A 9810-nucleotide genomic window follows, 5' to 3' on the forward strand; every position below is an offset into this window, starting at 1 on the left:
TAGTTGAGAATGCCATAGCTAAAACAAAGAAAATATTGTTAGCATAATCAACTATAAATTGTTCCACAAATTTCTTCATCTTATTGACCAAACAGTATATCCTCAAAATTTATGTGTTGAAGTTCTAAACTGCAAATACACCTCAGAATGTACTTGTATTTGGAAATTAAATTAGATTTTGCCTTTAAATAGTAATTAAGGTTTCATGAGGTCAAATGAATGGCCCCTAAATCCAACATGACTGGTATCCTTATGAAAAGAGGAAGAGACACTTGGATTTGTGGGTACAGAGTAAGCCATGTGAGGACACAGCATGTAGGTGGCCATCTGCAAGGCAAAAAGAGTCTTCAGGAGAAACTAAAACACCAAAGTGAGCAATCTCACCTATAATGTACATGTTTTCCAAAAACAGACAATTGCCTATGAAATATAACCACTACTGTATAGAAACCAGTGGTAGTTTGATGCCAGAGTGAAGGTAAAATGAAAAAGATACTCATCCTGTTTTACATTTAGGAGATAGATGTACATAAGAAATGTTTCTATCTAAATGTGTGCTATATAATCATTTTGCTTGTCAAGTGTATTATTACATGTGTACAATCCCCAGAGAAAAATCTTCGCAAGAGTCATGGCCACTTTTATAGATCTGCCTATGCAGAAAGAGATTCAAATACATGTCCCTTGCCCCACTTTCTACCTCTCTAGCTCCACTTGAGACTTCAGTTGAATAGCAGTGAGTATATGTAGCTGATTTGGGTTATCTTGGTTAATCTTGAATAATCACAGGTACAAAAAGACTTTACTTGTCCTACTCATGTTACTATCTCACTAACTGGCATTTCGAGTACAGCTGAAAGCATATCCTGTTCGTTGAGGTTTCTCCAAAATTGTCTCTTCCCTGTCTTCTTCAATGCCCAAGCTGTGTTTCATCTTCAGACTCAACCAGACTCAGAGTAAATATGTCAGTACGTTTCCCTTAAAAATAAAATTGTTATATTACTCTTATCTATTTGAACCAATTAAAATATTTTTTGACCCTTTAATCTAGAAATGTATATTGTAAACATGAAATTGAGTTATTGAGTTAAAGGAAGGACAAATTAGAGCGACTGTAAGTTGCATTGAATTCATTTGGTAACATGTGTGATGTTTAAATTTAGATAGGTCCAAATGAGTTTTTTAAGAACAATTTCAAACTATCCCTAAAGCTATTTTCAAGACATTTTTAGATTGCAGGAAAACAAAAATAAGAGAAATTTAGTTGAAGTGATTGGATTCTGACAGTTGGCGCAGAGTAGGAGTTAGATCCCATCAAAAACAGGGTAAATGCATTATAAAGGAAAGGAATCCAATGTGCCGGTATTCAGTTATTTAACAATCATTTACATAGTTTTGCATTAGTAGGACTAGAAAAATCTTAGTGACTAAAGAAATGTGTGTACATTAAAGATAATAGATATTTAAAATATTTTTACTGAGTGTGTCTTTTAAGGGTATATGATATGGTCAACAGAAATCTAATTCCCTAACTGTGATGCCTTCTCATTTTGACTACTGAGTATCAGTTACACAAATAAGTATCATACATAAATATAGGCTAGTTCAAATTGCCTTTCAAATGTGCACCATTCCACCCAGTCTGTATCCTACTAAACTTCAAATCCTGTTCTCCAATACACAGCAGTATTTTAAGGCAAATCACTTAATAGTCTATACTGGTTGCTCAAAATTAGAGTTTTCTTAAAATAAACCCTATAAATAGCTTAATTTTAAGTTTGCCCCCCAAAACTTACATTATTTCATCTAGAATCTACTGCACAGGCTTTATTGAACATAAAGTATTCAAACTTTATTTTCCAAAAGCTTAAGTATTATGGACATTCAGAGAATGTGAAAATCAGGAAACTTGCCCATTCTTCTCTGCTCATTAGGAAACAAACATCACTCAAGGGAACAGGTGTCCTCTCCATTCTCACTTCCAGCTTACGGCCCACTGCCAGATCTGTAGTTCTATCTGGATTCGTTAACTGTGCACCAGGGGTTGACGACCCTTCTCATATTTGGCTGGAGCCCTTTCTTATATTGCTCTCAGAAATGAATGCAAAAAGGACAAAGATGAGAAGCACCTACCACAGCAGTCTCTGGGAAAATGTCCCAAATGTCCAAATGTCTGAATAATCATAATGGAAAAAGGGAGGCAATGATACTGCCCTCTTCTGATTCAAGGAGCAAGACAAATTATTTCAGATGAATTCATGAAGGGAGCCATCCTCTGGCTTTATAGTGCTATGACATTAGGTAAGAAAATAAGATTAAATACATACATTATCAAAGGAATCAGAAAAGGAAAAAATATTCTGAAATTGTTTAATCCTGTTGTATGTGTGTGCATGTGTATGTGTGTGTGTGTAAAAATGTTAAAATCCGCTCTGAGCATCTATTTGGGAATAGTCTAGTGTAACTTTTTAAACTTTTATCAAACTAAAAATATTTTAACAGAATGATTTATTGAAGCTGAATTCGGTCCATAAGGTTAAATAATATTTTGGTAGGAAAAGAGAATCTTATAGAGAAGAGTCACAGGATCAAATGTATGTAGATGGGAATCTGCATGAAAATTGGTGGGGGTAGGGTAGGGGGATGATGCAGTTGTTTTAAAACCAATTTGGCCAGATTAATCAATTAATCTCTTCTCTTGGAAGAGAAACATATAACACTAAATTTTGATGGAATTTAACTGCTAGAGAACATTCAAAATGGAAAACATTCAGAAACAAAGGACCATGTAAAACTTTAACCAGGGAGCAAAATGATCGTGATATTTAGGAAAAGTAGGCAGACAAACCATGAGAGACTCTGGACTCCAGGAAACAGACCGAGGGTTACAGAAGGAAGAGGGGTGGGGAGATGGGATAACCGGGTGATGGGCATTAAGGAGGGCACATGTTGTGATGAGCACTGGGTGTTATACACAACGAATGAATCGCTGAATACTACATCAAAATTAATGATGTACTATACAGTGGCTAACTGAGCATAATAAAATATAAATACACATATACACACACAAGTTGAAAGGAATAAAAAGACCCGTAAAGCAGTTGATACAATAATAATATAAATAATTTACAGTGGCTGCTGGGTGGCTCAGTTGGTTGGGCATCTGCCTTTGGCTCAGGTCATGGTTTTAGGTCCTGGGATCAAGCCCAAGCCCAGCATCTGGCTCCCTCTCCCTCTGTGGCTCCTCCCTCGCGCTCACTGTCAAATAAATAAAATCTTTTATAAAGTAAATAATTTACCTTATTTCACTGAATCTTAGATGCCAATCAATTGAAAGATACACAACTGTGTGTTGATTATTTTAGAATCAGGAGAAAAACTCTGGCACAATAATCTGTGACCTACTATTGATTGTAAAACACAATCTGATTCCCAGGATGTTAAAATGTGAAAAAAAAAATGTGCTCTTTAATAGATGAATACAGTATATCTACTATTTAGTGAGTGCTTTTACTTCTACTTGTTATAAATTATGCTAAACGTCTTACATTTATTCACTCTGAAAAGTCTATATGAATTATTACTATCAGGTATAACTATTGTCCTATTTCTACAAATTGAGAAAACAAATGCCAGCAGAAGTTATGCAACCTCCCCTCGGCTACACAGCCAGGCAAAGAGGGAATCGGAATTTATACTCCAATCATACCCAGCTTTTTTTTTTTAAAGGTAGGAAATAATGAGTGACTAATAATTGTTAGATGGCAAAAGAATTGTGAATATTAATAAAATTTATCATGGATATGAGAACTGTATGAATGATTGAATCTAATGGGTAATGTAAAAGGAGAAATTCACGCTCTTTCCAAGTTTTCAAATACAGGGAGCCCAAATTAAAGAGGTTATACTGGTAACAATAAGCATATTCAGAAGGGTAACTGTTTTCAAGGAAAATAATATTTGTTTAGGAAAGGTTGAGTTTCCAATAATGTCAGGGTAACAAATTTGTATTGCCCTTTAGCAGCTGCATATATGGGACTGAGCAAAAGTGAAGAATCAGGGAGCCATATGTAAAGTGGTGCTTAAAGCTTTGAGAAGACATATCATGTGAGTATTTAAGGAGAAGAGGAGACATAGAAACAAATTAGACTATAAATCACAGTTATGAATCAAGAAAAGTGCCAGCTATGGAGAAAAAGAAACTAGCAGAAAAGAGCAGAAGGACAAAAATAATAAGGAGGCTTAAAGATCAAGAATCTAAAGAATTTGAGAGATTTAATAAAACACAAATTGAGAAAAGGTTATTGAATTTGGGGAGGCAGGTGGTGATATTAAGAGAATAATTTCAGTAGTGGGGTGGTTTCAGAAGCCAGATATGCAGGGGATTAAAAAGCAAATGAGTAGAAGCTGTAGCACAGGTGTGGATCACACATTTCAGGAATTGGCAATAAAAGGAAGAAGGAAAATAGAATGTTGACACGGAGCTCTGTGAAAAGGAGAAATTTAAAATGTCAGCAAAGGAGGCATGGATAAAACAGAATCAAACACAGAACGTAATTTGAAAATATGCTATAGAAATAAATGAGAGGTTTGCTAGGGAGACAGTTCTTCCATCCATTGCATAGTATTTTATTGAGTAACTACCGTGAACAGCACTGTGAAGACCAGGGTTCCAAGGACAACTGAAGCATAGTTTTGTAGGAGCCGAGGTAGGGTGCCCCAAGATGGGTCACTTTGGCATGACAACTCTTTTGAGTTTAAAAAAGCAACTGAAACCTGGCAAATTCAGAAAAAGTTTTATAGCTCCCCCCTTCAACTGCCTAAAAAGAATTTAGAGAACCTGCTCCAGGAAGCGAGCTATCACCATAGATAACTACAGTATGATATGAACTAAATGTGGTGGACAGGGGGGAACACAGCAAGACCTGTTTGGTCAAAGGCCCCTATGTCCCACTGTTTGAGTGGCCCAGCGAATTTTTGTTTACCAAATATTTATTCTTTTGCATCTTCCTGAGGATTGCATTCCTTCCTTTTGAAGTTCCAGACCCCACCCCTTTCTCCCTAGTTCAGAATGGCATGTGTGCCTCATTTTGCCTGATTGTCTTTGGGATTTCCATATCTGTGTGGGTTCCCTATTCATAGCAAATGAAATTTGACTTTCTCCTCTTAATATGTCTCATGTAATTTGATTCTTAGTCCAGCTAGAATGACCTTGAAGGTAATAGGAAATTCTTGCTCTCCGACAGTTCCTGCCCTCAAGTTGTTTAAAATCTAAGGACAACTGAGATGTTAAAAGTCAACTAAACTATAGCAAGTAATACGTAACAGGCAAAGGAAACACAAAGGAGAAGACAGTGAAGTTGCCAAGAGTGATGTCCAAAGTGAGGTTTAAAACCCAAGGGAATGGAAGGCAGTAGGGACAACGTGGACGAGGCAGAACTTAAGGAAGAGCTGAGCCGTTTTAGAACACTGCAAGTCATTGACTGTGGCATGTGGCTTGAATAGGAGGGGAACAATGAGAGCTGCAGCTGAAGACGTTGGTAGGGTTCATGCCAAGGTGGCTCATGTTTAGCTGACATCGAGCTATGCACCATTTAATAATTAGGTTGCATATACCCAGGAAACACTGTATAAAATTTAAACTGCATCAGAATATATTCTTCATATGACTTAACAGAAAATCTCAATCGATTTTCCATAAAAGCCCTTTTTTAATATTATTGTAATATGGTATAGTGTATATTAATTTCCTATGGCTACTGTAATAAAGTATCACAAATTTAGTGGCTTAAGACAACACAAATGTATTATTTTACAGTTCTGAAAGTCAAAGTATGAAATTGAGTCTTGCTAGGCTAAAGTCAGGGTGTTGGCAGGGCTGTTCCTCTTTTGATAGACTCTAGAATAAAAAAAAAAAAATTTTTTTTTGCCTTTTCCAGCTATTGGAGCCTACCAACACTCTTTTATTCATGGCCCATTCCTGAATCTACAAAGCCAGCAAAACTGGTAAGTCCTTCTCTTACTACCATCTCTCTGGTTCTCTCTCTTCTGCCTCCTTCTGCTGATTATAAGAATGCATGTGATTTTATTGAGCCCACCCAGATACTCCAAGATAATCTCCCCATCTTCTAGTCAGCTGAACCGGCAACCTTACTTTTTGCATTTAACCTGACCTATTCATAGTTTCTGGGGATTAAAACATGGACATCTTTGGGAGGTTATTTATTCTGCCTACAATAGAGGCTGACAAAAAATGTCTTAAAAATAAGACAATATGTAGTGGGAAATACCAGTTAATGAACTGACAAACATTCAGTAAATATTTGTTATGTGCAAAAAATTTCATTAAGTATTCTAAAATATCAAAATGTACTATGCCTTGAAGAGCTAAAGGAAACAAAAGATACAAATATAAAAGAAACTGTAACACAGCAAAGAAAAATAGTGTAGTAAAATTTGAGTAAGTATGGGAAACAATTAATTTAACTTTTATTACTTCAAAAATTAAGATAAATTCTACCCAAAAATGGTATTTTAAAGAAGATGTGTTGGGCGCCTGGGTGGCTCAGTCATTAGGCATCTTCCTTTGGCTCAGGTCATGGTCCCGGGGCCCTGGGATCGAGCCCCATACCAGGCTCCCTGCTTGGCGGGAAGCCTGCTTCTCCCTTTCCCACTCCCCCTGCTTGTGTTCCCTCTTTCGCTGTGTCTGTCAAATAAATAAAATCTTATATAAAAAAAAGAAGATGTGTTGGTGTTTTGAGGGATTAATAGATATGGAATAAACATCAACAAAAATTTCAGGTTGAGGGAGATATGTACATGGTCAAGTAACCCATTACTCTGGAAGAAAAGTGTCATTCTGGGGACATTTGATATGTATAGTCATATTAATCATTGTATTTTAGAATATCCATATTTGAATGCAGAAGACTTAAATTCAAATTAAGGTATTATGAAATGCCCTGTTGCCTTGGAAAAGTCACTCTCTCTCTCTCCCAGGAAAATAATGCATGCTACCTATCCCTTAAGATTGATGTCATGACCACAATATGAATCTGCATTGTAAACTTTACAGTATTATGTATGTTGATTTGTGCTGTTAAAATTACAATAATTATGGTAAGCCTTAATTGCTAGATTGAAGAATTAAGACTGTAATTTATGGAGAACAAAGGCGTACTTTTGATTCCGAAACTGGGAGTAGTATGAAGTATTATAAACATGTATTATAGAACTAAAAAGAATAAATCAAGGACTACAATGTGAAGGCCACAATAGAAGTAGAAGGAAAAGATGAGAATCCAGATTTGGATTAGGAATCAAGAACTTCACAGACAGATTTGCAGCTAATGCATTACAGTGAAAGGTATCCATAGGAATTGGTGACTGATTTGGAAGGGAATGGAAAGAAGAGCAAAACCATAACACTAAAGTGGGTGTTTAAAGACAAACAAAATATGCAGATGAGCTTTTTGGTTGTTGTTTGGTTTGGTTTGGTATGGATGAGAAAATGTTAAAGATAGTCCACTGCAAACCAGGCCAGAATGATATTATAATTGGAAATACAGATTTTGGCTTCCTCACACATATAAGACCATGTTTTTTGGAGAACAGAGAAAGAGGATGGATAGGTCTATGCAATAGCTAATAACTTTCTTCTGTCAATCTCACTCAAATTGTAGTTACTGCCTGGAGTACGGGGCTCTGTCTTGTCTTAACCGTGTTATAATCTGATATTCATGTCTGCAATTGAAACAGCAGTATATATACATAGAGATAGTACATACCACCTTTGATATAAATAAGTTTCAGCGACTCACTGTATATGTGCCTGTGTTCTTTATAGCAATTATTATAGACACAATTATGTGCCTCTTTACCAATCTAAATTTTGATTACAAGTTTTCCTTAAAGGCAAGGATGTGTCTTTTTGTCTGGTATGACCATTGCTTTGGGTAGTGCCTGTCACAAAGCACAAGCTCAACAAATGTATGATTAATTACAGTGCTTTTCAGAAATTGTCTTATATATTATTTTGCAAGTAACTATCTCCTCCATAGATTGACAGAAGTCATCCCTAATCCATTTGGGCATCACCAGTTTTTCATTGCACAATGCTTTGCCAATCCTTGGTTCTCAATAACTGTTTTCTCAACCGAATTGAGGGTCCATAACATTAAAAAAGAAGAAGAAGAAGAAGCCAGGGAGTATACAGGCACGCTCTCAATATTACACCCAAATTACAAAATAGGCTTAAAATTCCTTAACAGTGACCTATTTCAGAAGTCAAGTCTTAAAAAACCATACACCACCATATAGCATCATTAAAGTGATATAATTAAGAAGACCTCATTTCCACCTAGCGATTGTCCTAACATCTTAGTTGTTAGGGTTGGTGGTGTTAACTCTAAAGAAGGAAGGGAAGGGAGAGAGGAAGGAAGAAAAATTCTTTTGGAACTCACTATTTTCATTTCCCACTTTATACCCAAGCTGAAAAGCCTTTACTATTCCCAAAACATAACAAAATTTCCTTTTTTAAATTGTATTTTTACAATTGTCTGTCATAAATTGTTATGGACAATGAATTCACAATATATATTTTGTACCTCCTGGGGCTTTAAGTCAAACTGCAATATGGCCTGAAAATTAGGCAGATAGTATGTTGGATAAACTGATAGACAAATCTTTCTTTGCTTCTAAAAAGACAGCCAAAGACTATCGGTAGGTGAATTTTGCAAGAGATTCATTCAGTTTCTGTATGATAAAACATTTTCTTTCTACTTATCAGTGAGAAGCACCTAAGAAAAAATACAGAATGCCTTCCAGAGTCAACGAGCCTCTTTCCCCAAGGAAATAAAAGAGAAGCAAATGATTGCTTGAATAAATTTTTAGAAACACTAGTCTTTTCACTTCATTTCATGGGAAATAAATGGAAAGTAACATTTCTGAGATACGATACTGAATAACGAACTCCAGTGGCCATGCCAAACCCACGGCAAATTGCACAGCTGGCAGGGAGACGCAAAATAAGGGGCAATGAGAGTGGGGAGAAAATCACCACCTTTAGCCCCAGCAGTTACTGAAATAGGACCTTGACTGAAATCAGGTCTGTCACTGGTTCACAAATCCCATTATGAAATAAACTGCCTAAATGTTCCTTCACCCAGGCCAGTTTTACAAGCAACATCATGGCTTGTTCTCAAGTCACAAAGTTTCAGTATCTTTCCAGTCTAGCTCCTAGGTATGCCAGGACTCAGAAAGATTAAAAGCACCTGTTGCCAGTTCAATGACTGACTTAACAATAAGCTGCTCCTCTCTGGCCTGCCTTTTAATGATGGTGAAGTTTCAGTCCTGTTGAAGAATGTCTTGAAGAAAAGGCTACTCCTCTCAGTTCATAACTTCCTTGGCTCCTTTCAGTTTTCTAAAATAAAAGCCAAAGGACATAAAGAATATAATAGAAAGTATCTTGCTTGAATGTCCATTGACATTAGTAGATCTCTAAGATCAATTTTCTCCTGACCACTTGTGATCTGAGATGGTTTAAAGGGAATTATTTTTTTTTCCAAGTTGATTCTGATTCTCTTAGTATCTTCAGAAAACTGCTGTCTAGGCATTAAATACTGGCAATTAGTAAGGTCAGCAATAGAAGGAATTTTTGAGGTCACTGTCCATTTGTTTATAATTTCTTTTACTTTTAGAATAGATTTAGTTTACAATATAGAAGCACATAAATTGACATTGTATTGTCAGTGGATTAACCTTCAAAGTTCTCACATTTCTACCATTCCATTTTTGTATATAAACACT

At 36.1% G+C, this 9810-nt stretch overlaps 1 long non-coding RNA gene across 1 annotated transcript; it reads left to right on the forward strand.

Annotated features, from left to right (window-relative positions):
- The first annotated feature begins 4023 nt into the window (after nucleotides 1–4023).
- Nucleotides 4024–8848, forward strand: LOC141372508 (uncharacterized). The gene is made up of 3 exons (XR_012377776.1): nucleotides 4024–4110; nucleotides 5943–6009; nucleotides 8792–8848. It is a non-coding gene; the product is annotated as an uncharacterized lncRNA (long non-coding RNA).
- Nucleotides 8849–9810: the final 962 nt, after the last annotated feature.

Source organism: Callorhinus ursinus, unplaced genomic scaffold, assembly GCF_003265705.2.
Source record: "Callorhinus ursinus isolate GAN/ISIS: 27379988/994484 unplaced genomic scaffold, GSC_fseal_2.0 scaffold4, whole genome shotgun sequence".
Lineage (NCBI taxonomy): Eukaryota > Metazoa > Chordata > Mammalia > Carnivora > Otariidae > Callorhinus > Callorhinus ursinus.